The sequence below is a fragment of the Anolis carolinensis genome, chromosome 3 (genome assembly GCF_035594765.1).
Source record: "Anolis carolinensis isolate JA03-04 chromosome 3, rAnoCar3.1.pri, whole genome shotgun sequence".
NCBI classification, from domain to species: Eukaryota; Metazoa; Chordata; class Lepidosauria; order Squamata; family Dactyloidae; genus Anolis; species Anolis carolinensis.
Genome location: NC_085843.1, coordinates 66,634,526 through 66,658,648, shown reverse-complemented (window position 1 = coordinate 66,658,648; position 24,123 = coordinate 66,634,526). Strand labels below are relative to the sequence as shown.

At 37.6% G+C, this 24,123-nt stretch overlaps 1 long non-coding RNA gene across 5 annotated transcripts in view; it reads right to left on the bottom strand.

Annotated features, from left to right (window-relative positions):
• LOC103278377 (uncharacterized) overlaps positions 1-24,123 on the bottom strand; it is a 526,052-nt gene that overhangs the window by 6,368 nt on the left and 495,561 nt on the right. For all 5 annotated transcript variants that reach the window (XR_010004170.1, XR_010004173.1, XR_010004174.1 and 2 more), the window contains one exon: positions 1-24,123. This exon is cut by the window's left edge and continues 6,368 nt beyond it. This is a non-coding gene — a long non-coding RNA (uncharacterized LOC103278377).

Sequence of the window (24,123 nt, the reverse complement as noted above, 5' to 3'; positions counted from 1 at the left end):
ACATTTTAACTGCCATGTCTCAATGCTATGGAACCATAAGAGTTTTAGTTTTTTGCCTACTCTGCCAAACAGTGCTGGTGTTTCATCAATCCACAACTCCCAGGAATCCATAGCACTGGAAGTTAAAGTAGTATCACACTTCATTAATTATATAGTTTACAGCCGAAAAAGGTTTGTTAGGCTTCATCTACATTGACCATTTAAATTGTTATGGGGATGGATCAGCCTGCTGGCATCACAAAATGCATGTGGACTCATTCAGATTAACCTGGGGAATTCGCTTAATGTGGCTGCACCTCAGGTTAATATAACTCAGGGGAAAATCCAAATCTTGCACCATTTTATGTGGTTGTGTAGGGCCACCCCAGTCCTTCTTGGTTCTACTTTAAAGGTCTTCCCTCCCATGAGCCTAAGAAAAGAGCACATTTTGGTTCTTCTCTTTCCTCTTTGAATAAATAGGGTACAAAACCAGTATACCACAGAGTTAAATAAGGACAAAGGGAAAAAGTAAGAGGAGGAAAGAGAAGCTGGGGTTTTTAAAAACTAGCTGAGAAAATTGGACAATAGATGATTAATTGTAAATCTCCCTGGCAAATTGGAACACTGTGTCAAAGCCTCGACCCTCAAATACCAGCAGAGCATAAATCAAAGTCCAAGGTCAAGTCAATAATCCAACAAAGAGGCAAGCATCAACAGAATAACACAAGAGAAAATCAAAATGTTCATTCTAGGGCCATGAGTTGATTACCAAAGTGTCCTGAGAACAAGGTGGAATCGGAGTCCATAAGCGAGGTCCCGAGTTCAGAAAACATATGATATCAAGACTCCTGGGTTATAGCTTCTACAACTGATGTTGTCACCAGCAACTAGATACCAGTCTTCAGTTCCTTAAATCCTAAGATCACAGGTGTTACCTGTTGCTGGCTCTCTTCTCAGCCAATTTTAAAGACCTGAGAAGCTGATACTTTTTTTTTGCAAGTCCACTAAAGCTGGAACAGTTAACAGTTCCTCGGCAGGCTGAGGAATACTAGCTCCATGGATGTTGCTTCAGAGCATGGCTTAGGGAGCTGCTGGGCACAGCTGGGCTCCAGCTCTATGCTGAGCCTTTCACTAGCTTCTCCTCAACCATGCTTCCTAAGCTGTACCTGACATACTAGAAGATGTGCAGAAATTAAATAGCTGCTTTTTAATCACTTTGAATAACATATCCAAATGTTCCAAGCCACATATTGCACTCCAGTGTACCTCATTGTTGCCACAACATTTATAAGACATCATGGGATAGCAGCAAAAAGCACCACATAAGCCAAAATGTTAACCATGTAATGATTATTCTTCCCCATTTAGTGAGACAATATTTTGTATTGTGTTAAATGCTTTTAATTGTTTTATAACTCTATTTTAAATGTTTTTTTATTGTCTACTGTTTTTTAAAGGCATTGAATTGTCGCCTATGTTGTAAAGCCACCTTGAGTCCCCTTCGGGATTGAGAAAGGTGGGGTAGAATTGCCGCAAATAAATAAATAAATAACTACTGTAGAGTCTCACTTATCCAACCTTTTGTCTTTTCAGATATCTTATCCAACACCCCCCTTTTTCCTCCAGCATTTTCCCTTTAGAAGTCATGTTTTTCATTTCTTCCTTCATTCCCCATTTTGGGCAGTACCACTGTGCAGACTCCAGAGGAGCCAGAGCATAATGGTTCTGCCTCTCTTTCCCCCGCTCCGCTAACAGCAATGGTTCAGTCCGAGTTGAAAGGAGGGGCTGTAGCTATGTGGGAGTTTGTAGGAAATATGGGAAGAGGAAAGAAAAAAATGAAGGTAGGCAGTTGTCTTGAGGATTTGTGCAAGTGTACTATCTACCTTTTCATTACAATTCCTTGTTTGTTGCTTTTTCCCCCATCAGTGGCGAGTGAGTTCTCTCCTTGTGTCTGCAATACCAAACACTCTTACCACTGATCTCTGCCAGGATAGAGATAAGGACTTCGACTCCCAAAAGCCTCCATATTATCTGACATTTTCATTTATCCAACATTCTGCTGGCCTGTTTATGTTGGATAAGTGAGACTTTACGTTATAAAAGTAACTCATATTATCATTACATTTTAAATGAGTGATAGTAAGTTCTAGTTATTTTTATACTTATTTTAAAGTTAGAATTGTTATATCCTCATTATTGTGTTAATTACAAATAATTTGTAATTTGAGACTGAATCACAAAAGAGAATAAGTTTGGGGATTTCTGTTCCAAATGATAGCCGTAGAAGGAGGGTAGTATATTGCACTAAATACCTTTGAGGCCTTCTCTAGCTCTGTGAAATGTTATTTACTATTAGAATGGTTACATTATCACATTTTCATCAGAAACATCTGTGGAAGTCAAATTAAATGTAATATTGTAATGCTACCTGTACTTACAGCTACAAAAGATCCATTCAGCTGCTTCCATTCCCAGCTCACAATAGGCTTGTTATTCTGTACAGTACCAAGTCATTTATGGTTTGCTGAAGTTCATCCAAGGGTGACAGTGTCCAAGTAATGTGAGGACATTATTTTTTAAAAAATACACACACACACACATGCAGGAGGAGGCAAATTATCTGAAATTTCTCCTGGTAGACAAAGACATCTTTGAAATCTTAACTTTGTTTATTACAGGTATTGCAGATTTAAAATGAAATCACATGCTACATATACTGACATAAATTTGACAGAATTTTTTAAAGCAGTGAAGTTGTAAGATGCAATCTTATACTTTCTTAGCTGGAAATGAGCTCTACTGAACATGGTGATACTGAGTAGATACGTATTGAGTTTCTTCATACAATAGAAAATCAACTAAACTATGTGGTTTCATTTGAAAATGGTTACTAAGGAAGGAGAAAAGAAAAGGAGCTGCTGAAGTCAAATGAAGCATAGCTGAAAAAGGATGCCTTTTGGTTATTAATTTGTTTAAGCAAAGTAACTGTTATTGAACTGGAAATATATATTTTGATTATATTAAAAAAAGATATTAATGAAATGGGTTGCTGTGAATTTTCCAGGCTGTATGACCATATTCTAGAAGCATTATTGTCTGATGTTTTGCCTGCATCTATGGCAGGCATCCTCAGAGGTTGTGAGGTCTGTTGGAAAGTAGACAATAGAGGTTTATATATCTGTGGAATATTCAGGGTGGGAGCAGGAACTCTTGTCCATTTGAGGCAAGTGTGAATGTTGCAATTGGCCACATTGATTAGCATTAAATAGCTATTCAGCTTCAAGGTCTGGCTGCTTACTGCCTGGGAGAATCCTTTGTTGGGTGGTGTTAACTAGCCCTGATTGTTTCATGCCTGGAATTTTTTTTGAGTGGTGTTCTTTATTTACTATCCTGATTTTAGAGTTTTTTTAATACTAGTAGCCAGATTTTGTTCATTTTCATGGTTTCCTCCTTTCTGTTGAAATTGTCCACATGCTTGTGGATTTCAGTGGCTACTCTCTGTAGTCTGACATGGTAGTTGTTAGAGTGGTCCAGCATTTCTGTGTTCCCAAATAATATGCTCTGTCCAGGTTGGTTCATCAAGTGCTCTGCTATGACTGACTTCTCTGGTTGAATTACTCTGCAGTGCCTTTCATGTTCCTTGATTCGTGTTTGGGCACTGCATTTGGCGGTCCCTATGTAGATTTGTCCACAGCTGCATGGTATACGGCAGACTCCTGCAGAGGTGAAAGGATCTCTCTTGTTCTTTGCTGAACGTAGCATTTGTTTAATGGGTTTGTACATAGTTTGTAGGTTGTGCTTCCTCATCAGTTTGCCTATGTGGTCAGTGGTTCCCTTGATGTATGGTAAGAACACCTTTCCTCTGGGAGAATCTTCGTCTTTACTCCCATGGTTTGTTCTTGGCCTTGCAGCTCTTATGATGTCTGTAGTGGACTATCTATTGGCCTGTAGAACCCAGTTTAGGTCGTTCAGTTCAATTTGGAGGAGGTGGGCTTTGCAGATTTTTTTTTTTTTGCACAGTCTGCCAGGGCTTTAATTATGCTTCTTTTTTGACCTGGTCAATTTCTACATGAAACACTTTGAGAAACAAACCCTGGAAACAGCAACAAAAAGCCCACTATATGGTTCATATCAGGATGACACCTTCGCCATTTGGAGCCATGGTGAAGAAGAACTAAACAAGTTCCTGGACCTCCTCAACAGCATCCACCCAAGCATCCAATTCACCACGGAAAAAGAAAATGAAGGAAAACTGCAATTTCTAGATGTCCTAGTCATCCACAAACCCAATCAAGAATTGGGCCATACAGTTTATTTATTATTTCCAACATTTATATCCCGTCCCTCTCACCCGAAGGGACTCGGGGCAGCTTACAACAAAGGCAACAATTCGATGCCTACATAAAAACAATATCAAACAATACATAAGAGTAATAACGGCGCTCCATGCAGTCATGCCGGCCACATGACCTTGGAGGTGTCTACGGACAACGCCAGCTCTTCGGCTTCCTAATGGAGATGAGCACCAACCCCCAGAGTCAGACATGACTGGACTTAACATCAGGGGAAAACCTTTACCTTTTAATAAAGACTATTAAATACAATACAAAATTACAATATATAAATTTAAAACATTTGATCAGATCAGTTCATCCAAAAAACCTCATGCTGTATCCATAAGTCCATCCGTGTCGTCTTTATCATTTATTCCTTGAAAGCCTGGGTACATAGCCATGTTTTTAGGGCTCTTCTGAAGCCCAAAAGAGTTGGGACTTGTTGGGATATTCACAGAAAATATCTACATAAAAACTGCAACTATCAACCAGTTAAAAAAGATATAATATTGATGGATAAATATGGATAGAAGGGTGTATGGAGATTTCAAATTCAGCTTTTGTTAGTTTACTCAAAAGCAAGAGCCTCTATTGTCATCATTTTTTATTTGAATGGAAAATCTTTCTCTGAGTTTTCTTTGGAGGACAATCAGATCTGCAGAAATATTCACCAAAGATTAGTCAGGTCAGTCATGTAACAATTCTGATGCTTATTTCTAAATAACTATATAAAACAAAATAAAAAATAACCTGGAAAGCAAACAATGGTACTTTTAAAATTCTGGGCAGACAGTGCCCAAAGTTAGAGAACATTACATAATTACTATTTTAAATACATTTATTCATCCTTACACTTAATTGAATTGTATTTTTCTCACATCTCAATTTCCTTTGTATGGACATAAGCAGGTTATTCATGTGCTATCAGTAGATGGTTTGCAGTAACTATCTTTTGGCTCTCATCAAATGAATAAAATATGCTTGTTATGTGCTATAAATGCCCACTGGTGCCAAGTTTATGTCGAGCTCTTTACAAAGCTTCCTTCTAATTACACTATTAGCTCTTGAGCTGAAAAGTAGCGCCTTCCTTTGTATTTTTTCTAGTGCAGTGGTTTATAAACAGCTACCAGTACTCTTGTGGACACTGAAGTATTCATAAAGAGGTCCTTGAAAAATAAAATCCTATATAGGGAGTATTTCTGCCCTCTTCACATTGTAACTATAGCTGAGTAGAGATACAGTGACTAGGAAAAGCTGAGCATTGGTACCATTTGTTTCCTGACTGTGTGGTGTGTGTGTGACACTGCAATGTAAATAACCAGTATAATGTACAGAGGACGTTACTTTCCTTAATCTGCAAATAGACTCATGTGTATGTGGCCAGGGGGGGGGGGGCTAGGGTGTGTTTATCAGGAGATGATGATGACTAGACAACCTATTTTAAAAGGAATAAATAACATCGAGTGCTAGGTCTCAAGCAGTTAAAGCTGTAAGAAGTCAGGGATTATATTATGAAGGTATCCAGCAATTCCTGTTTAAACTTCAGAACTCAAAGCACAGTTCTCAAGATGCTGTTTCTAAATACCATTGATTTCAACAGGAGAATAACAGTCTGTCTGTCTGTCTATCAACTGGGAAATAAGTGCCATTGAACATAAGAGTATTTGGGTATGAGAGAACTAAAATTAATGGAACTTTCTTCTTAGTTCAATAGTAAATACCTTCCAGGTAGGAGGGGTCTAAGTTCCCTAAGTATCCTATCTGATCTTGGAAGCTAAGCAGGATCAGCCTTTGTTAGTACTTGGGTGGGACAATAGCAACAAATATTAGGTGCTTTAAGTTGTATTTCAGAGCAAGAAACTGGTAAAACCACCTATTAGTATTCCTTGCCTAAGAAAACACTATGCAATTTGCGGGGTTGCCATACTTCGACAAGTAGCTTGAAGGCACACACATGCACATTGCACACACATACACAAGTGTGTCCTTTCTGAAGTCTTACACATGCTTTACCTTTGCATGAAACAGAAAAGATTTCCAATTGTCTGGGGGTGGGGGGTGGGGGGGAGATGAAGCTATTTGCCAAAGGCTGAAGCCTTTTACTAAACTTAGTTGAAGAGGATAATTTTTTTCCCTTGTTCATATTATGCAATTTCTTCAATTAACTTCCAAAAACATTTTGTTTGTTTGTTATGGATTGGTGTGCAATGTAAACTAGCCTTTTATAGCTCTGCAATTTTACGGTGTGTTGATACATATGACTCAAGTACAAAAATACATACTAGTGCATAATGGAAATATAATTCAATCAGTTAAAACATTTTATAAAAGAAAACAAAGCAGATGTAGAAAATCTGGGTTAAGGCATAGTAGATGGATAGATTTCTATACAAAAAGGAAATGTAAAAGGCAAGCAAAGAAAGACCATGAAGGAAAACAATGAAGGAAATAAAGAGCTCCTATGCTTGACTGATAGAATAAAGTTAAGATGATTTTGACAAATTCATACACATCTTCATTTGCATAGACTGCAGGCTTATGTAGAACTAATGGAAACAGCATTTCAAGTAACCACAATGCAATCGCCTACTTAAGACCCAATAAATAGTGAATTAGCATATAACAAGGATGACTAAATAGATTATTTAAATGTTTGTATAACTGAAATAAAGCATCTGGGTCAACTGTGGAAAAATTTAATCAAACAGTTTGAATTTTGTGCTCATTGTTTTTGACAGCCTACCTAAGACCAAAGTTGGGTATATAATGTAATTAATCTTATGGACTCTACTTCTCCGAGCACCATAGCTATCTTGAATATTATTTGTTGCAATGACAAGATGCAAAATCTTGAATAATAAGAGAGAATGAGGAGAAAGCAGTCTGGTTCTACTATAGCTATAAGACCATAAAATATTTTTCATGTCATAGACTTAGTTCAGCATCCATAAGTAGTGAAGGCTCTGATCGATTAGACAAGGCAACACATCACCTAAAAAGAAGGCTAAAACAGCACCGTTTCCTGTGAGCTAAGTGTTTAGTAATGAACAAAGACAAATTTAGAAATAATTCTATTGTTAAAATAAACACTCCCTGTCACCAATGTAACACAATGCCTAATGAGCCTGCTTAGTATGCAGCCTAGAGGGTGACCATTAATGGGCAATCTCAAGGTCCCTTATCTCTTTCTTTAATAGTTCCTCATCTTTAAATCATATTGGCCAATCCTTCAGGTGCGGCAAGAATGTGGAAGATGCTACACCACAACTTCTAGCATTCCTTATAATTGGCAAATAGTCAATACTCCACATTTGTGGCTTTGCCTTTTGTGGATTTGACCATTCATGAATTTGATTTCAGGGTTCATTCTAGGAATCTCTAGGTCCTCTAGTGCAGCTCCTCCAGAAACTGAGCATAGATCACATTTCTAGGAATATCTAGGTTCTCCAGTTCAATTCTATGGCTAGGTTCCAGCAGAAGTCGGCCATAGAGTCATGCTGGAGGACATAGAAATTCCTAAAAAGATGTTCTCTTAGGTAAAAGGCTAGAAAGTTTTTGATTGGCATTTTTCGCTTACATGGGAGTCATGTGCCCCTAATGCCAATGAATATAGGCTGTTGGGAGATGTGATCCATTAATGTTCAGAGGATCATACTCCATCCATTTTTGACAGAAAACATTTTCAAACAGTCTCTTCTCTGTTACCTAAAACGAATGGCAACCCCAACCCAGGGCTAGGAATGTGTTTTTTATTCATTCTCCTTTTTCCATTATCTCTTCTCAAAACTATTGTAAAATTTTAGGTGCAGAAAATCCTCATTCATATGACAGGATGTTTGAGTAATCAGGATTCTTTTAGCCCTTAATGCTCAAATAAAATGTGCTATATTTGAATCTGACACATTACGTATCATTTGCTTTATAGAAGCAAAACAAAAAAAATACTAATGTACATAATTTTTCAGTGTAGAAATTCAATGAGGCTACTATTCTCTAGGGTGAAAAAAAATCTGTTCAGTACATTGGCATATGAGAGAGTTACTGCAAATGATTCACAGTTGAACATGCCCTTACAAAGTCTCAGGTGTATACTACATATCAAAGATTAAATTACAGCTGGTGGGGTTTTTTTTTTTTTTTTTTACAAAAGAAAAGATATCATGATTGTTAAACAATTTGAGGTTATTAATCTGTCAGATCTTAAGTATCAAAGGGAGCAAATTTTAAACCACAAAGGAAATACACAAATGTCAACAATTCATAATAGAGAATAAGAAAACACTGCAAGTTGTTTATTTCTCAATTTTAAAAGATTTTTTTTCATATTACCGAGTAAAGACTGAGTTGATTTAGAGTACAACATTATCTTATATATAATAATGAAAGCAATTGAACATCCATGAAAAATGACATTTTCTTTTATAGGATAGATGAAGAATTAAAAACACCATGACAACCAAAAACAAATGTGGATTGCATATGTAATAGCATTTGTGTTCTTTGTTATTTTATACTGTTTGTTTGATGGCAATTTTAAACCTTCCCTGAGGTCCTTGAGATACAGTTGATTGAAAAATGAAAGGTTGCAAATCAACCAAAAACCAATCATCTTTATTTAATGAATAAAGGTCATTTGCCTCTCCACACACCAATATTTTGTTTGTAGTTTAACATTGTTTCTCATACAAATACAGCAACAAGCTAAATACCTAGCAAACTATCAAGTCAAACAGTTTTGGATATGCGAAATACCTTGATTTAGTAAGTTTTTAGTATCAATCAATCAAAAAAAATCTTTTTTTGTATCTCATCCCCTCACCCCATGTTATTTTGTGGTTTTGATTATGCTGTACCTCACATCCAAGTTGGTCTATACAATAGAACAGAAAGGCAGTCAGAATGCATTAGTCTCTGAGCCACCATTTTTAAAGAACTGTACTATTCTGAGGAGAATTAAGTAGCTTGAATTTCTGTAGGCACTTGAAGAGGAAATCTTTTCCCCTCATGAATTGAATAGCAAAGGCCTTGCATGCCAAAACTAATTTGGTCATGAAAAGAGGCTGTGTAATCAAACACTCTTTGCTATTCCCTTGCAATGTGAATAGAATAATGAATTATTTCCCATTTTACTCCCCCCCTTTTTTTTGGAAGCCTGACCAGTTACTTTTCTGTAAATAATTGGTACCTAAATCAGATTATTACTATAACATAAGATAAATGAGGAACATTGACCTTATTATGGGTGAAGCATGTAAATACATACATGAGACATTTATTCTCCTTAATTTTTAAAGAACCCTTTGACAAGAAAACCTTCAGCACAGTAACATAAGAACCTTCCCTTTATTGAGTTGAACCTTTGGTTTAGCTAGTCCAGTACTGGACACTGAAAGTAGCAAAATTCAGAGAAGCAAAGGATTGGAAGGGACTGCAATTGTCATCTCACACAGCCCTTTACACAACTGAAGCCCTTCTGAAAGACACCCATCCAACCTTTATTTAGAAATCTCCAAAGGAGGGGAATCCTTTACCCTCCAAGGTAATGTATTCCATTTTCAATTCTTACAGTAAACATCGTCTTTCTAATATATGTGTGTATATAAATTATAATTTGAATCCATTTGGGAGGAAAGTGGGTGGGGCCTGCCATGCGTCATGTGATGTTGCACAGCAGACCCTATCCTTGCCGCAATTAAAAGCAGCAAAACAGGGCAAATATGCCCCATGTGAAGAAGTCCTAAGTGTGAGTTCATAGCAATATGCTGACGGTTATGTGTATGAATGCCAATTTAAATCTCAAAAGCACATTGGGAGTGGAAATATAAAAGGAATATTAAGATGGCAATTCTGGGAAACAGAGAACTTTCCTAGGGGTATTGACAATTTTTTTTGTCCCCAATGCATCCTTATCACCCAGAATCTGCAATACTGGGCTATACATAGTTATCTAGAAGAAATCCCAATGAATGCTATGGCTCTCACTAATGAAGAGAAATGAGTAATAACTGGCAAACATTTTAAACACTATTAGAGTAACCAGTGGTTTCTAAACCTGGGTTCCTACATATTTATGGAATACAATTTCCACAGTCCCATCCCACTGATAGGACCTTTATTAAGCGAAGTCATAATGAGCTGAATTCTAAGTATGGCAGCTGTTGCTCTAAATGGTGTTTGGATTACTAACAATTTGATCCAAAGTCTATTTTTTCAGAAGTAGGCCCCATTATGTTTTATGGGGTTTACTCTTAAACATTATTGTTACTGTGTACTATATACCCTATGATAAATTCCATTAAAAGATTAGTTAGGTTTGCATTGTATATATGTTCCTCTCAGTCAATATGTTTGACATGCTGAGAACAAAATGTTTTTATTTGTGTATCTGAATTGAGTTCAGAATGGATTTTATTTCTTCCCATGAGAAAAGGAGTTCTTATTACTTGAACATTGTCAGAGATTATGGTTAAACTACAATCATTGTCCTCCCCATTCCATGTCATAAATGTAAGGCTACCAGTATCAAATAACACATGGCTATATAGAAAAGATCTCGGTTCATACCATGCATATAGTTGATTGGGCAAGCAAGATGGGGACATTTTCACAGAGTAAAGTGTTTACCTTAGTGCAATATATTTTGTCATATCTCAGCCATTCATACTTGAGTGATACCATCCCAAGCATGCTTACTTGATAATTGGTTCCTTTCATTTCCAGAAGCCATGCTTCCAAGCAAGTATGGTTGGAGTTTGGCATACATGCTTGGAGAGAATGGCTATGAATTCATACACCCCAGGGAAAGCCAAATCAAACAACAAAGAGAAAACAAAGAAAGTCAGTGTGCCACTCTTGAGTTTTTCTTGCTGTGTAATACTTTGAACTGAATTTGAGTTGGCTCCATGACTTGGTACAGTGAGGAAACACTTAAGAGAGGAGATTTAAGATGATATGATATCTTAATATTGCCTTTTTTGGGGGGAAAGATATTTTGAGATGTTGTTGCTTCATGTTGCAAAACTACAGCTAGATGGATCTGTAATTGGCTAAGTGAAGAAACCCAAAGGGTGCTCAACAATTTTTCCTCTTCATCCTGGAAAGAAGTGATGAGTAGAGTTCTGCAGGGTTCTGTCCTGGGCCCAGTTCTGTTCAACATCTTTATTAATGACTTAGATGAATGACTAGAATGTATGATCATCAAGTTTGCAGATGACACCAAAATTGGGGGGGGGGGGGAGGAGCTGATATTCCAGAAGACAGGAGCAAAATCCAAAACGATCTTAACAGATGAGAGAGATGAGCAGAAACTAATTAACTTTAACAGGGACAAATGCAATATACTCCACTTAGGCAGAAAAAATGAAGTGTAAAGATACAGAATGGGAGATGCCTGATTCGGCAGTACGTGTAAAAAAGATCGTGGAGTCATGGACACAGTTAAACACGAGCCAACAATGCAATGCAGTGGCAAATAAAGCCAATGGGATTTTGGCCTGCATAAATAGGAGTATAATGTCTAGATCCAGGGAAGTCATGCTACCCTGGATTGGGTCCTGCTTATCTTCATGACCGCATCTCGCTTTCTGGCACAAGCTCTAAGGTCTGCCAGGGAACCCCTTCTCTCACTCCCATTTCCGTCATAAGCATGGTTGGTGGGGACGAGAGAGGGGGCCTTCTCGGTGGTGGCCCTCACTTTGGAACTCTCTCCCCAGAGACATTAGATTAGTCCCTACTCTGTCCACTTTCTGTAAAGACTTGAAATCTTGGATTTTCCAACATGCCTTTAAATAATGGTTTATTTTTTTATTTTTTATTTATTTACAGTATTTATATTCTGCCCTTTTCACCCCGGAGGGGACTCAGGGCGGATTACAATGAACACATATATGGCAAACAATCAATGCCAACAGACAAACAACATACAGTATAGACAGACACAGAGGCATTTTAACATTTTTCCAGCTTCACAATTCTGGCCACAGGGGGAGCTGTTGCTTCACCGTCCACTAGTGGTTGTACTTCCTCATTCCTTTCCTCGTGTTTTGCTGGCAGTTTTATGGTGTTGTAAATTAGTTAAATTAGCCTCCCGCATAAAGCGTACCCAAATTTCCCTACTTGACAGATGCAACTGTCTTTCGGGGCTGCATAGGCCAACAGCAAGCCGGGCTATTTAATGGTTGGGGGCTTAACCCGACCCGGGCTTCAAACTCATGACCTCTCAGTCAGTAGCGATTTATTGCAGCTGGTTACTAGCCAGCTGCGCCACAGCCCGGCCCTTAGCTCACAATCATGGCTGCCAAGCCCTAATTTAATTTTTACCCCCCCCCCCCCAGCCCCGGCCCTATTGCTCTGTGTTTTGCACAAGCCTTGCCCTTCCCTCTCATATCTGTACATGCCCACTTTTTCCAGTTACTGGTTGTGATATTGATTGATGTATTTTTATTATGTTTTTACTTTCAGGTTTTAACTGTTTCCATTATATTGTTTATTTGTTATATGTTTTTAATTATGTAACTTTGAATTCCTTGTTTATGCTGGGCTTGTAACCCGCCCCAAGTCCCTTTGGGGAGATGGTGGCAGGTTATAAGAATAAAGTTATTATATTATTATCACCACTCTATTCTGCCTTGGTCAGACCACACCTGGAATACTATGTCCAATTCTGGGCACCACAAGTGAAGAGAGATGTTGACAAGATGGAATGTGTTCAGAGGAGGGCGAGTAAAATGATCAAGATTCTGGAGAACATGCCCTATGAGAAGTGGCTTAAAGAGCTGGGCATGTTTAGTCTGCAGAAGAGAAGGCTGAGAGAAGACATGATAGCCATGTATAAATATGTGAGGGGTAGTCATAGGGAGGAGGGAGCAAGTTTGTTTTCTGCTGCCCTGAAGACTAGGATGTGGAACAGTGGCTTCAAACTACAGGAAAGGAGTTTCCACTTGAACATTAGGAAGAACTTTCTAACTGTGAGAGCTGTTCAGCAGTGGAACTCTCTGCCCTGGAGTGTGGTGGAGGCTCCTTCTTTGGGGGCTTTTAAGCAGAGGCTGGATGGCCATCTGTCGGGGTTACTTTGAATGCAATTTTCCTGCTTTTTGGCAGGGGGTTGGACTGGATGGCCTCTTCCAACTTTATTATTCTATGATTACCCCTGTAGCTACATATAAACTACATCTGGACCAAATATGTAAATGGGGAAAAAACCCAAACCATTTTAGAACATTTTGGACCCTGGGCTTACAGCTGTTCTTCGCCCATTTTAAACTCAAGAAGAAGACTAATTCAAATGTAAGTTTTACGAATAATCAATTCCTTTTGGGACAAGACCTCTCAAATTTTAAGAAATTAACTATGAAACAAATGAATGAATTTAACTCAAGCAAAATTAAATTGATTTGTTACTAAATTATATTTAAATTATAAGTAATCAAAGACCATCGAAAGAAATAATATTAAAGAACTTTAGAATTTGATTACCTTGTGATTATCTCTGGATGGGAGAACTCAAAGTATTTGGAGCAGACATATTGGCCTTGAAGATGAAATTGTTGTGTCTAGAGTATCTGCTTCTTCAAAACAGCAGGCAGGAACTCCTAGAGTGACAGAATATCATGAGAGACCTGGCAGAAATGGAGACAAGTAAGGGTGGAAAATCAGGACAGTAGACGAAAGGAAGAAGAAGCCTAGAGAGTCAGGAAAATGGGCGGAGGAAGTTGCCTTAAGGGAGTGTGATAGCCTGGCAAAAGGGGGATGAGCGATGGGAGGAGGAGAGCCAAAACTCCACAGAGGAGAAGAAGCGGTGAAAGAAGATTTACCCTGGCACTGTGCTCACAAAGGAGAAAGGTTGCGGCAAGACGGGTCAAGGAGCCAAGCAGGACGAGAATAGAGCGGAAAGGCGATGTGGGCAACCAATTGAAGGGAAACCCAGGAGTATGAAATAAGATTCTTAAAGAAAATAGGTGGGAAAATCCTTTGCTTTTCTTTGTTGTAGGACTCCTTAAAGAGAAAACTAGATAGCCTTATTAGACTAATCTTTGTTTTTGTTTGTGTGTTTTTCTATAAACAATTTCAATTTTTGTATTTGTGTGTGTGTATGTGTATGTATGTATATACATATATATTGAGTGGCTATTAACTTTTTTCTTTTTTTCTCTTTTTATTTATTTTTTCTGTTCTTTTCTCTCATTCCTTTTTATTATATTATTATTATTATTATTATTACTTCTTGTTATTATTACTTATTATTATTTCAATATTTTTCATGGTTTTTCATATACGATAGATGAAGATTAGGATTTTGAATGCAATTTGTCTTGCGTTACTGGGATTATAAGTCTTAATTTTTTAGAAACTAGAACTTCAATTTTTTCCTTTTTTTTAACCTTTATATGGATTAATAGATAGACAATGATTAATGTTGAAGTGGTGCAGCATTAGAGAATGAATTATTGAGGGAAAGAAACTCTTTCTGGAAATAACTGATTGAATTAAATACAAACATTTATAGATGGACTATTACTTTGAATAGGGTTCCAGTGAAATGATTGATTTTTTTTAGAAATAAGTATAAACATTTAAAATAAAATTGTAGAGATTTAAACAATATAAACAAAAATAAGAAAAACCTACACTATGGTTGCATCCAAACTCAAACAGGAAGAAAAGAAAATAAGCACAAGAAGGCCTTCACTCTCTAAAGAACTTTCATTGAAAGATATAATGAAAGAAATGCAAAAGATTTCTAAGAAGCAAGATACTTATGAGAAGAAAGCAGAAGAACAAAGTTCAACTATGAGGAAAGAACTCACTCAAGAATTATATACAATGAAGAAAGAAATAACGACAGAGATAGTGGCGGAATTAGGAGAAGTGAGAAAGGAGATAGATTCAATCAAATCAGAATTCAAAGAATTTAAAGAAGAGAAAGAAAAATCAGAAAAAATGCAAGAAAAGCTTAAAAATAAAGTTGATATATTAGACACAAAGCATGATAAATTAGAGCTGAAACAATAATTGCTAGAGCAACAAGAATTGGAATACCTACTTCAATTCAGAAATATTAAAGAACAGATTAATGAAGATATTAAACGAACAATAATCCTGATAGTAGCAGAAGCCTTAGACATCACAGAAGAAGAAGCAGATATAAATATTGACCGTGTCTTTCGAATTGAAACAAATTATTCAATAAGAAACAAAACAGCAATTTTAAAAAATCTCTTGATTTCTTAGCTTTCTCCAGTTATTTTTGTGAATCCCTCAAGTAATGCTCTGTGTAGTACATCTACTATTGTAGAGGGCTTTATCAAAACATACAGCCTTTTTGAGCATATGACTGAAAATAGTTTTCTACAAATAAGGAGGGGAAGCTGGTGGATTTATTTTGTGTTCTTTTACTGCATAAGAGCCCAGAAGTAGGAAGCCATAACAGACGAGCAGACAGCAGGCTGAACTTAGGAAAACCAAAATACACATAAAGCCATCTTGACGCTCAAGCAAGGTTCTTCTCCAAGCATAAAGTTCTTTTAGATGATGATGTTTATTTATACCCTGCTGATTCTGTCCACAAGGAAACCCAAAGGGCTGAAGATAGACAGATAGAAAGAAGCCCGCCCACAAACTGGAAATATTTCACTGGCAGGATGAATTTTAATAACTTAGTACCTGAAAAAAGAATAAGAGGGGGGCAATTTTAGTTCTGATATCTCTTTATCTGATCTAGGTGCAATTTTCATCTCAGCATATTTTAAAAAATCATTTTTTATATTTATTAAAGAAATCAGTAGTAGTTTATCACTTTAGTATTAGCGAGGCAGTAAGTTTGCTCCAGGCTTCAGTGTAAAGGATGCTCGTTGTCTTTATATGCTATATGGCCAGACGGTACAACATAGCTATCTTCATACAGGCAAAACCTGCATAATGAGCCCATGATATCTGCTGATATTTGGTTTAGGGATACCCACCCTCACGCCATGGATACAGAAATCCATGGATGATCAGGTCCCATTATAGTATAACATAGTGAAATGGTGTCCCTTATATAAAATGGCAAAATAAAACTTGGCCTTTTGGATTTTTTTTTGGTTGAAGTCATGAATGTAGACTCTGTGGGTATGGTGTGCTGACTGCCCAAATCAAATTAGGCCAGTACAGATATCTGAAAATGCCATTTCAGTCTAGTTCTTCTACAGGTTTAACCAAATTCATGGCTCCTTTCCTCCTAACATTTGAGATAGATAAAGCATAAACTTCTAGTATGGCATAAAGCAAACCTGATCGCCCATTTCAATTTTTGATAGATGCTCATGACAATATTTCCAACATTGTCTGGCACAGTCTACATTGAATGTTTGTCTAGGTTTGTTGCTTTCCCACCATTTGCTGTCAGATACTATTTCCATCCTCCCCTTCAAAAGCAGTCTGGGATAGAAAGAGCAAACATATTCACACAGAGAATTGTGATTCAGAAGCAGATTGTATTAGAATATCTAGGAAAAATCTCCCACCATGTATTATTTAAACCCAGAAGAAAGGAACACCCAGTTAATGGGAAAGATATCTAGCCTCAGCCCATTGTTCTGAAGGGGAAAAAACCCAGAATCTCCAAAGGTGATGGATTATACTGAAATCTGGCAGGTGTGAAAACAAAATTTGACCTGACTGACATTGCTGGAAAGTGAAGCTTTTGTTTTAACATACTTTCCATTCTGCTTTTACGATCAGGATATGTCCCTCTGAGGTAATATGTCACCATGATTATGTTTAACATAGTTTTCACGCTGCTTCTATGGTCTGGATATGCACCCTTGAGGTAAGATGTCACTGACTTTACATAATACAATAAATATAATCTTGGCATGCCTGTAACCTGGAGAGGGGGGTATCTAATTGATATGGATATGCTAGACTCTGCTTTTTAAAAGGGCTAAATATAAAACAGAGGGCAGCCAAGGTCTTCAGCCCTTAGTGAAATTAATGGCCATCTTTCAACTAATGCATCAGTGTTAAAATACAAGGAGATTGCTGCTTCATTCAGCAAGTGAACAAATTAGAGCCCCCACTTACTAGCTGTGGACATGACCAATAGAGAGTAAATGGAACTGATACTTTGATAAATTAAAGGCTATGTCTTTTCATTTTTGCTCTTGCAGTATATTAACCGAATAAAGCAAGCTTTATGAATGTAGAATTACAAGATTTACAGTTTAATATCCAGTTGAGCAGTGAAAATGATTCTGTTTTGTTAGGAGAGAGAAACCAAGGAAGGAGAGGTCATTACATTGTGTCTGGAGCTTTCATTCCCAATATGTAAGATGCACTTCGCAGTAACAAGAAGATCAATATTCTTTTGGAGTTGCCTTGGATTCCAGGCTGTGAATCTATCCTTTCCATGGAGGTGACTTAGAATGATCATGAGAAATTATGCAATGTTGTTTTTATAAAACACTTGTGTTCACTTCAACTGTTTTTTTATTACACTGTCTGGATTGGAAACATTTAGCAAGGTCTGAAAGTTTGAAATCTATTTAACACTTTCTTTTAGCTTCTGTCTCAGGGTCACACTAAATGAGAGATGAGAGACATGTATGAGCAATTTTCCTTTCTTTTTACAAAAGCTAAATAAAACTGTGTAGAGAAAAGGAGGCTAAAGATTTGATTAGGGCAGGAGGTGAGAGAGGCTGTTAGCCCTTTCCTGTCAGCAGTTCTCTCCCCACACCCAATAAACAAAAGTATCTTTGTTTAATTTTCTCCCAGTAGATAAAATCAACTAGGGGTAGGATTGGTTCCTAAAATGTGGAAGGTGATGCTGAGCACTCCTCTTCTGCAGGTGGTCTGAATGAATCTGCTATCAGAAATTCTACAACTCAGGCTAAAACATGTTAAGCAACTGTTCATTAGTTTTCTGGCTCTCACTTAATTTGGCAGTTATTTGTTTTATGTACGCAACAGATGAAACCATCTGCATGGTCAATGAATGTGAAATAGAGTTCAGAGCCATCCCTTCCTGTGACTTGAACAACTTGCCATTTTTTCTCTCTTTTTACAAATGTTCAATAGATATGTTTGAGAATGACTGCTGTTTTTGCAGACACAAAAGGTAGGTTTTAACTGGACTCTGGAGGTTAGATCTGGAGGCCAGAGTAGGTTTAACCAGGCTCCTGAGCTCCACCTTTTTGCTCTAATGTTCATTTTTATAAATCTCCCACAGAATAAAGTGAGACCATCTATAATAATAATAATAATAATAATAATAATAATAATAATAATTTGTCATAAGATATACTGCTGGCATAAACTGGACTCAGGTGGAACTGGACAATTTGGACAGAAAAAACAAGAAAACTCATGACCATTCATCATTCACTACACCCACGCAGTGATGCTGACTGGCTATATCTGCCTAGAAGATCTGGTGGCAGAGGACTCTTACAAGTCAAACAAGCAGTCAAAGAAGAAGAACATGCCCTGGCAGAACATGTAAAGCAAAGTGAAGAACCTACTTTGATTGAAGTCAAAAATCAGAAACTCCTCAAAGCACAGCAGCTCAAACTAGAGCTGACAACTGGCACAACAAAGCATTGTATGGAAAGTTCCTTGACAAAAAGCTTGAAAAGCTGATAAGGAGAAGACCTGGCTATGGCTTACGAATGGGACACTGAAGAAGGAGACAGAAGGCCTGATTCTTGCAGCACAGGAGCAAGCCATCAGAACAAATGCAATTAAGGCCAAGATCGAAAAATCAGCTGATGACCCAAAATGCAGACTGTGCAAGGAAGCTGACGAAACCATTGATCATATCCTCAGCTGCTGTAAGAAAATCGTACAGATAGACTACAAGCAGAGGCACAACTATGTGGCCCAAATGATTCATTGGAATGTATGCCTCAAGTACCACCTCCCAGCAATAAAGAACTGGTGGGATCACAAACCTGCAAAGGTAATGGAAAATGAACACGCAAAGATACTGTGGAACTTTTGAATTGAGACTGACAAAGTTCTGGAACACAATACACCAGACCTCACAGTCATGGAAAAGAAAAAGGTTTGGATTATTGATGTCGCCATCCCAGGTGACAGTTGGATTGATGAAAAACAACAGGAAAAACTCAGCCGCTATTAGGACCTCAAGATTGAACTGCAAAGACTCTGGCATAAACCAGTACAGGTGGTCCCGGTGGTAATTGGCACACTGGGTGCTGTGCCAAAAGATCTCAGCTGGCATTTGGAAACAATAAACATTGACAAAATTACGATCTGTCAACTGCAAAAGGCCACCTTACTGGGATCTGCACGCATCATCCGAAAATACATCACACAGTCCTAAATGCTTGGGAAGTGTTCGACTTGTGATTTTGAGATACGAAATCCAGTATATCTATCTTGTTTGCTGTGTCATACTATATTGTTGTGTCAATAATAATAATAATAATAATAATAATAATAATAATAATAATAATATATTTCATACCCACCTCTCCTCATGACCCAAGGTGGGTTATAGCACAATCAAAACCTATAAACATTGCAAAAATGCTATAAATACACATATAAACTACATATTAAAACATATATCTACATCATATTAAAATAAATAGAACAGAGATTAAACACAAGATACAAGTTTAAATTCATCTTTAAAACTGGCTGGGTAGGCCTGCCAGAAGTATAGGTCTTTAGTAGCTTTTAAAATTCCAACAGCTGATCTAGCTGTCGGAGCTCTTCCAGCAGGTTATTCCACAGTTTTGGAACAGCCAATAAAAAGGTCCTTTGAGTGATGGTTGCCAGTCAGGTTCTGGCTGGTTGGAGTACCCCCCACCCCCACCCCCAGAGAACCTCAGTGTTCAGGGCAGCTTGTACAGGAGAAGGCGATCCTGTAAGTAACCTGGGCCCAAACCATGTAGGACTTTACAGGTCAAAATCAACACCTTGTACTTTGCACAGAAACTAATTGGCAGCCAGTGGAGTGACTTTAGGATAGGTGTAATATGCTCACTCCTGGATGCTCTGGTAATAAGTCTGGCTGCCATATTTTGAACAAGCTGGAGTTTCTGAACTTGGTACAAAGTTAGCCCAATGTAAGATGCATTGCAGAAGTTCAGGCTTGAGGTTAACAGTGTGTGCACTACCATCTTTAGGTCCTCCAAATCTACGAAGGGGCACAGCTGGTGTATCAGCCAAAGCTGATAGTAAGCACTCCTGACTGTCCTACCTACCTGGGCTGACATTTGGAGAGATGGATCCAGGAACACTCCCAAACTGTAAAGACAATCTTTCAGGAGGTGTGTAACCCCATCCAGTAATGGTTGACATACCTCCATTCCCAGATTAGGACCTTGATGGCAGGCATCTCTGTTTTGTCTGGATTCAGTTTCAATTTCCTTTTTCTTATCCAGCCCATTACCTCTTCCAGGCATTCATTCAGAGGAGACACAATATCCTTAGCTGAAGTTGTTCTATCACTTTCTGGGAAAGTAGGAAGTCTTTGTAAAAGAGTCCAGACCTAGAAGGTCTGAGGAATGGAGGGAGGAATCAGCTTTATTCTGAGCCTATTTTTATTGTTCTTCAGAATTTTCCCTTTGGGAGAAATTCACTTGTACTAACATCTAAACAAAGCAATGTCCTTATCTTCCTTATAGAGGACTATCTGCTTTAATAATGCCATCTTAGTGCTATAATATAACTTAAGGCTGTCTGTGTGCTGAAACGGGAATTGATGCTTTCTTCTGCCACATCCTGGAGATGTCCTGGAAGCAGCTACTGTCTCAGGACAAACAACCCAAATTCCTTTCTCCTTAGCCTTCTTAGATTTATGTAAATAAATGTAGATTCTATGTGGAATACTGTGATTCTTTTTTCCCTATTCAAGGAGCAACGAGTGTTTGTTTTTAATTAATACAATTTAATTTTATATTTCCCCAATACGCAACAACATAGCCACCCACCCCCAAACATGTCAGTGCATTCCTGATAATTAAAAAGCTGCAAACAAACATTGACAAAAACAGAATGCAGAAAGATCTCTCATGGTAGGGAGGAAGAGTCATTGAATTGATGCTGCTAGTTCACCACACTGGGGAAATTGAGTGAGGTGTGTAAGAGGCAGGGTTGACACACCTCCACTCCCAGATTAGGACCCTTGATGGCAAGCATCTCTGTTTTGTCTGGATTTAGTTTCAATTTATTTTTCTCATCCAACCCATTACCTTTTCCAGTCATTCATTCAGAAGAGACACTATCTTTAGCTGAGGTTGTTCTATCACTTTCTGGGAAAGTAGGAAGAGGACAGGGTTAAATATGAAGAGCAAATGTTGCCTGCATTACTTCTCACCTACATAGGATATAGCAAGATAGTCACACACCTCTGCAGTGCTAAGTTGCCTGAAGAGTGGAAAATTCCACTTATAGCTCACATCAAAAAAGCAATGACAATTGTAGCAGAAATGCCTACACTTCCATTGTAGTGCCCTCCATTTGAGAGCATCCCATCTCTTTAGAACTGTTCAGTTAGGGTTTACTTTCAAAGATGGAAGAATTCAAGTAAACAAAGACAGTAAAGTATAAAACAAAAATACTATAAACATTGGCTAGACACATAGAGGAAGCACAGACATGTTTTTCTTGTCAATCTCCAGTAGGCATGCAAAGTATTTTTTCACAATTCTCCAACAAATTTCTCCACCATCAGGATTCCCCAGGGTTGAAATCTAGCTGCAGTGAAATTCTTAAATGTTAAAGACATTTTCTATACAAAGTTTGACTCTGCTGAAACACATAAGGAAGATTATCTTTTATGTGCATTTAACATACCTTCAGGATATCTATCTAGACCTATAACCTGGCTTCAAGATGATTGCTATTCTGGACAGGAGATTGTATCCATCAGTGGATTTGGTATGATAAACGGTGACCAGTTCTGCTTTTCACTTCTTGAATAATGATAAATATATTTGTAGAAAATAATGCTGATAATTTGAAATACCCCTCCCTAATTTGCAGATCCCAGGATTCCACAGAAGGCAGCCAGAGCAATCAAAGTGGCCAAGTATGATTGTCTTCTAAGGGTAGATTCTTGGTAATGGGTCTGTAAGTGACTGTAGAGACCTATTTTAGATCCACATGGTCTTTCACAATGCAGACATAAATTTCCAGTGATTGGGCAGTTGGACACATGGCCAGTCCAATGAAGTTGATGGCGAAGGATCATCACTTCAGTGCTGGTGGTCTTTGCTTTTCCCAGGATGCTGACGTTTGTCTGTCTGTCTTTCCAAGAGATTTGAAGGATTTTTCAGAGGCAACACTGATGGAATTTTTCCAGAAGTTAAGAGTGACGTTTGTAGATGGTCCATGCTTTGCAGGCATATAACAGAGTGGGAAAGACAATAGTTTTATAAACAAGCATCTTGGTATCCCTACAAATGTCCCAATCTTCAAACACACTGCTTCATTTGAAAAAATGTTCACCCCAGCATGTCTACTAGAATGATCATGATTATCTTCACTGGACAATTATCTCATAATCTCTTTTACTCCTCCATGATGGTGACCTTCATGAAATATAACTTAAAATCAACAAATTCTCAGTCCATTGTACACATTGAAGAGACAATATATTCCTCGATTGTGTTGCCCAGATAACAGAAAATCCCATTATCACAAAGGTCAAGGTGAGTGGTAGAAGCTAAAGGACTGTAACTGTTGGTCCAACCTGGACAGCAGTTTTGTCACATGTATCTCTGGTAGACTAGGCAGTGAGGCTTACAGTACACCTGACTTAAAATGCTCACGAATAGCTAGATATACTTTGTTACAGTTCCCTGTTAACTACATACTATGAAAAAGTAGCATGTACAAATGATAATGTGAAGATTGATGGAAAATGCTTTAGGAAGTAATGGTGTCCATTGGCACTACTTATTACAAGTATCTAGCAGGCCCCCCTCCCACATAAAAAATGCTTGTTTGCCATTCAAAATATAGATGTGAAAACTCTGATGTACAGTGGATTCTCAGTTAGCTAGAACTCAAGCAAACAGGACTCTTAAGCAACTGGCAAATGAATAAAATAAATCATACTTTAAATTAAGAAAAGTTATTTTATAATACATTAAAATAGTAAACCAGTGTTACATTAAGTTTACCTTTATTTGTCTTTATTTGCTTTTAATTATTGTATTTCAGTATTAACACCAAGTCAATATACAATTTATATTACAGTATAGTATGTGGTATTGTATAGTATTAGTTAGGCCTATTTTAAATAGTAACTCTCAAGCAACCAGAAACTACATTATCCAGCATTTATTGATTCCCATGAGTGTTTGTTAACTAAGGCCCCATCTGCACTGCCATATAATCCAGTTTATAAATCTAGATTATCTGCTTTGAACTGGATTATAGGGCAGGGTAGACTCATATAATCCACTTCAAAGCAGATAGTCTGGATTCAGAAACTAAATTATATCACAGTGTAGATCCAGCCCAAGAGTCTACTGAATAAGAAACTGGGAAACTGAAATTTCACTCTTATACCTTTAACAACAGTGAGTGGGATCCTGCGAAATCTCCCTGAAAAGTAGGACTTACTTATGAGAAAGTGTGCATTTGAATTACAGCCAAACGCACATTACACATTTTCTATTGATATTATACCTTTATTGTAAGACTGCAGATGAGTAAGACCTCTATCTGTTTTGTATTCACCTCATGTCACTTTCAAGAGTGTTCAGTGCCAAAAGAAATATTATTAATGCAACTCAGGAAGAGTTCCACATAGCCAGAGGACACAATGGATACATCTAGCAGCAGAGGCATA